Raw genomic sequence first — 6,000 nt, forward strand, 5'->3', positions numbered from 1 at the left:
AACTTCTGCCTCCTGGGTTCCAGAAATTTTCCTGCCTCAGCTTCCTGAGTAGCTGGGATTACAGGCGCCTATGATCATGCACAGCTAATTTTTGTATTTTTAGTAGAGACGGGGTTTCACCGTGTTGGCCAGGCTAGTCTCGAACTCCTGACCTCAGGTGATCTGCCCACTTCGGCCTCCCAAAGTGCTGGAATTATAGGTTTGAGCCACTGCGCCTGGCTTCTGTCTTGTTTCATGAGTATCTTGGTAATATCCTTGATTTTACCTCTTGACTCTGAAAGCTAAAAACTGTTCTCTGGCCCTATATAGATAAAGCTTGCTGCCAGCTTGCCCCTGAGCTCAGGCTAGGACAATAAGTGACCTTCACTGGGGCCTCTGTGCTTGGGCCCCTGTGCTTTTTCTCACTCTGCCCCGGCAGACGTCTTGGGTCTTTCTTTGCACTTCCTCTTCCTGCTGGTGGGAACCATCTTCTCCAGATCTCCAAAGCCAGTTCCCCCTGGTCATCTGCGTCTTGACTCAAGAAACTTCTCCTCACAGGAGCCCTCTCTGTATTGATCAGGTGTCTCCCAAGAGACAGAACCAATAGAAGACAGATAGAGATAGAAATAGAGATCTGTAGGCTGGACGGGGTGGCTCATGCCTCTAATCCCAACACTTTGGGAGGCTGAGGCATGTGGATCACCTGAGGTCGGGAGTTCGAGACCAGCCTGGCTAATATGGTGAAACCCTGTCTCTATTAAAAATAAAAAATTAGCTGGGTGTGGTGGCACACTCCTGTAATCCCAGCTACCTGGGAGGCTGAGGCATGAGAATCACTTGAACCTGGGAGGTGGAAGTTGCAATGAGCTGAGATTGTGCCATTGCACTCCAGTCTGGGCAATGATGTGAGACTATATCTCAAAAAAAAAAAATGCCAGGCACAGTTGGTCATGCTTGTAATCCCAGCACTTTGGGAGGCCGAGGTGGGCAGATCACCTGAGGTTCAGAATTTGAGACCAGCCTGACCAACATAGAGAAACCCAGTCTCTACTAAAAATACAAAGAATGAGCCGGGTGTGGTGGCGCGTGCCTGTAATCCCAGCTACTCGGGAGGATGAGGCCGGAGAATCATTTGAACCTGGGAGGAGGAGGCTGCAGTGAGCCGAGATCACCCCATTGCACTCCCACCTGGGCAACAAGAGCAAAACTCTGTCTCAAAAAAAAAAAAATCTATAGAGACAGACATAGATACAGAAAGCTAGAGAGAGACAGGAGACAGAGATACAAAGATGGAGAGAGAGAAATAGAGCTCTAAGAATAGCGTCAGAGAGATTGCAACACATTTAATTCAAGGAATGAGCTCACACGATCACGGTTGGCAAGTCTGAAATCCACAGGACAAGCCAGTTAGGCTGGAGGCTCAGGTAAGAGGTGATACTGCGGTCTTAAAGGCTGGAAGCTCAGGCAGAATTTCTAGGTCGCAACCTTGAGGCAGAATTCCTTCTTCGGGAAACTGTGGTGTTTACTCCTCAGACCTTCCACTGATCAGAGGCAGCCCACTCACACCACCAAGGCTCATCTCCTGTGCTGAAAGTCAGCTGTGGCTGTTGGTGTGAATCCCATCTGAAAAACATCTTTCCAGCCAGGTGTTGTGGATCACACCTGTAATCCCAGCATTTAGGGAGGCAGAATGGGGAGGATTGTCTGAGCCCAGGAGTTTGGGACCTGTCTGGGCAATATAGTGAGACCCTGTGGGAAGTAGAAAAGGTCCTTTTTAAAGTTTCCTTTCTCATTAAAGAATAAGTGTGCTAATAACTTTGTGAAGCCCTGTTCTATGTAGCTGTTAGACACGCCATGCTTACAGGCACGTAGTACATTCTATGTCCTTGTACTTTAACCAAGATATCTGTGCTGGACATGCTCACGGGCGTGTCCCAGCTCTCCATTGCTTTTACCCTTTTAGAAAAGTTTTAATTATTAGCCAGTCGGGTTTTAGTTTAGATCGTGAGGTCTGGCTTCAGCCAATGGGGATCAGACACAGCAGTAAGGACGATCCCAGATGCGTAAGGGATACATTTGTCTGCTTTTCCTTTGTTCATTGTACTCTCGTGGCATGATGGCTAGGGAGGGTCCCCTTCCTCAGTCCAGGAAGTAAAAGTTGTGTTGCTGAAAGATCCTTTGTTTCAGCTGATTTTTCTTTATGGCACCAAGTATCTATTTCTAACAGACCCCATTCTCAACAAAAAGGAAAGAAAAAAATGACAAAAAATAAAGAACTATAACATACATTTCTAGCAACATTTAGACTAGTGTTTTACAAACAACTGGTCACCTGGCCTAGCTATGTTATCCCATACATTAGCCCTCATGCCACTCAAGCTAAGTGATCTTCTTAACTGCTGGACCTGCCGCAGGGGCGAATGTTCCTTTCTGGACAACCTCACTGTCCAAAATCCATTCTGCAATGCCTTCCTTTTTGGGGGACAGTGGGGAGGATGGAGTCTTGCTCTGTGGCCCAGGCTGGAGTGCAGTGGTGCCATCTCAGCTCACTGCAACCTCTGCCTCCTGGGTCCAAGTGATTCCCCTGCCTCAGCTTCCCAAGTAGCTGGGATTACAGGTGCCTGCAACCATGCCCAGCTAATTTTTTTGCATTTTTGGTAGAGACGAGGTTTTGCCATGTTGGCCAGTCTGGTCTCGAACTCCTGACCTCAAGTGATCCACCCGCCTCAGCCTCCCAAAGTGCTGAGCTTACAGGCATGAGGCACGGCACCCAGCCCCATGCTGTCTTCAAGGGTTCTTTGCTGCTCCACCTTTTAGAATGTAAGATTCATAAGACCCTATCTGCACCATTCATAGCCTCAAGCGACAGGTTTTAGCTCAAAATAAAAGCAAACACAAACCTCTCATATGTTGAGGAAATGAATCAAATGGATCCCAGACAGGAGAAAGGGGGAGTGAAGCCTGGGTGCAGTGGCTCACACCTGTAATCCCAGCACACTTTGGGAGGCAGGGGCAAGTGGATTACTTGAGGTCAGGAGTTCGAGACCAGCCTGGCCAACATGGTAAAACCCTGTCTCTACTAAAAATACAAAAAATTTAGCTGGGCATGTTGGCACACGCCGGTAATCTCAGCTACTTGGGAGGCTGAGACAGGAGAATTGCTTGAACCTGGGAGGCAGAGGTTGCAGTGAGCTGAGCTCACACCACTACACTCTAGTCTGGGAGACATAACAAGTCTCTGTCTCAAAAAATAAAAAAGAAAAGAAAAGAAAACAAAGAAGAAAAAGAAAAAAGAATGGAGGAATGAATAAGAAAAGAAATGAGAAGAAGGATGTGAAGTAGAGTGGTGGGCTTGGCAGATGTCAGCTGGGACACCCAGTACCCAGTGAGTTATGAGGTGTTGGGCATTTGGGAGCTGGATGGAGCAGGGTGGGTGTGCACCCGTTTTCTCTGTACCCGTGGAGTTGATCAGGGGGTCTTAGGGGAAAAAGACTGTGCGGGTGCGACTTGCAGGCTCAGTGGGGGTTTCGTGATGACTGGGTGCAGAGTTGGGAGGCTGCATCCCACCCTCCATACAAACACCCTCCCAGTCTCCAAGGGACAGAAGTGCAGCAAGAGGAGGTGCTTGGGGCTCCAGTTCCCCTCAGCAAATGTGTTCCCACTTCCCACACCCAAGGCTGTGGCTCCCCAGCAGTGCTGGTGATGCTGTGACCACAAAGCCCCCACACTCCCTCCCTGCCTGCTGACTCACGTCTTCCCTTCCCTGGAGCTCCAGCCAGAAACACTGCCCTGGTGGCCAGCCCCCACCCCCGCCACTGTCCCCTCTCGTGTACAGTTACCAGACACAGCTCAACCTGATGCATTGACTCCTCCCTCAGGCCCATCTAGAAATGGGCTCTGGGAGAGTGAGGTGGGGCTGGAGGAGGGAGGAGGGATGCAAAGGGGGACAGGTGAGGATGCAGGTGGGAGGGCGGAGCAGGATTGCAGGTTGATGGTGCTGGTGAAGCTACAGGGACAGATGCAGAAGGAGGGGCAGGTAACGAATTTTTGCTGAGGAAAATAATAACTGAAAAAATTATGACGGTGTAAGAAATCAGACCTAACTGACTCCATCTTGCTTCTAACCGTTTTTTTTTTTTTTTCCAAATTATTATTATTTTTTGAGACGAAGTCTTGCTCTGTCACCCAGGCTGGAGTGCAGTGGCTCGATCTTGGCACCCTCCAACATCCACCTCCTGAGTTAAAGCCATTCTCCTGCCTCAGCCTCCTGAGTAGCTGGGACTACAGGAGCCCACCAACATGCCCAGCTAATTTTTAAATTTTTTTAGTAGAGATGGGGCTTCACCATATTGGCCAAGCTGGTCTCAAACTCCTGACCTTGTGATCCTCCTGCCTCGGCCTCCCACAGTGCTGGGATTACAGGCGTGAGCCACTGCATCCGGCCCACCAAACTATCTTTAACAACTCTGATCCCCAAACGCTCGAGGAGACTGCTTTGAGTAATAATAAAACTCTGGCCTCCCGCACAGCTGGCTCTGCGTGAACTGCTCTTTCTCCACTGCAATCCCCGTTTGATAAATTGGCTCTGTCCAAGCAGTGGACAAAGCGAACCCATTGGGTGGTTACAGTAAGAAGACAGATAAATGTGCAGGTGAGAATGTAGGTGAGAACGCTGGCAAGAACACAAGAAAATATCTAGAAAAGCATGCAGGTAAAGATGCAGGTGAGGACCCAGATGAAGATGCAGAGAAAATACACTCACTGAAGAGGGTGCAGTTGCGAAAAAATAGGTGAGAATATAGGTAAGAATGTTGTTAAGGTAAAGATACAGGTAGGCTTACAGGTAGAGATGTAGGTGTAGGGCCCAGGTGAGGAGGCCAAAAACAGAAACAAAAACACCCTGGCCAGGCACGATGGCTCACGCCTGTAATCCTAGCAGTTTTGGAGGCCCAGATAGGAGGATCACCTGAGGTCAGGAGTTCAAGACCAGGCTGGTGGACATGGTGAAACACCGTCTCTAATAAAAATACAAAAATTAGCCAGCCACGGGAGGCTGGTACTCGGGAGGCTAAGGCAGGAAAATCACTTGAACCCAGGTGGCAGAGGTTGCAATGAGCCAAGATCGCGTCATTGCACTCCAGCCTGGGTGACAAGAACGAAACTTCATCTCAGAAAAACTTACAAAAACAAACCACCACCACCACCAACATAAATCAATATGTGGATAGAGCTGAGGATGCAGATGAGCGGGCTGGTAAAGATTCAGATGAAAATATCGATAAGATTGGGAGGGGGGAGAACATTAGGGAAAAAAAGAGTGAATGCATCCTGGGCTTATACCTAGGTGCTGGGGGGGCTGGGTGCGGTGGCTCACACCTGTAATCCAACCACTTTGGGAGGCCAAGGTGGGCAGATCACTTGAGGTCAGGAGTTCAAGACCAGCCTGGCCAACATGGTTAAATCCATTCTCTACTAAATATACAAAAATTAGCTGGGCAAGGTGGCAGGTACCTGTAATCCCAGTTACCTAGTAGGCTGAGGCAGGAGAATCACTTGAACCTGGGAGGCGGAGGTTGCAGTGAGCCAAGATCGTGCCACTGCACTCCAGCCTGGGTGACGGAGTGAGACTCCATTCCCACCCCACCAGAAAAAGAAGACAGTGTGGAATGGATTTTGCAAAAAAAAAAAAAAAAGAAACGAAACGAAAATTTTGGTAAAATTAACAGGTGAGGATACAGAGGAGCAAAGAGGTGAGAACTCAGGTGAAGCGGCTGTGAGCTGCCGGTGAGTGTACAGGTGAGTATGCAGGCGAAATGGAGGTGAGATGCAGGTTCACTCAGGCTACGTGCAGGAGAGGCAGGTCCATGCTTCTTGAATAAAGAAGTCAGCACACTCGCAGGTGAACGCCAGGAGAGAATGCAGTGGGAACAGGTGAGGTTTCAAGTAGGTTGGAGCTGAGCTGCAGGTGAGGCGGCTGGGGGATTGCAGCATCTTGCTCTCTGGCAAAAAACTCCAGACGTG

The sequence above is a fragment of the Callithrix jacchus genome, chromosome 22 (assembly GCF_049354715.1).
Source record: "Callithrix jacchus isolate 240 chromosome 22, calJac240_pri, whole genome shotgun sequence".
Taxonomy (NCBI): Eukaryota; Metazoa; Chordata; class Mammalia; order Primates; family Cebidae; genus Callithrix; species Callithrix jacchus.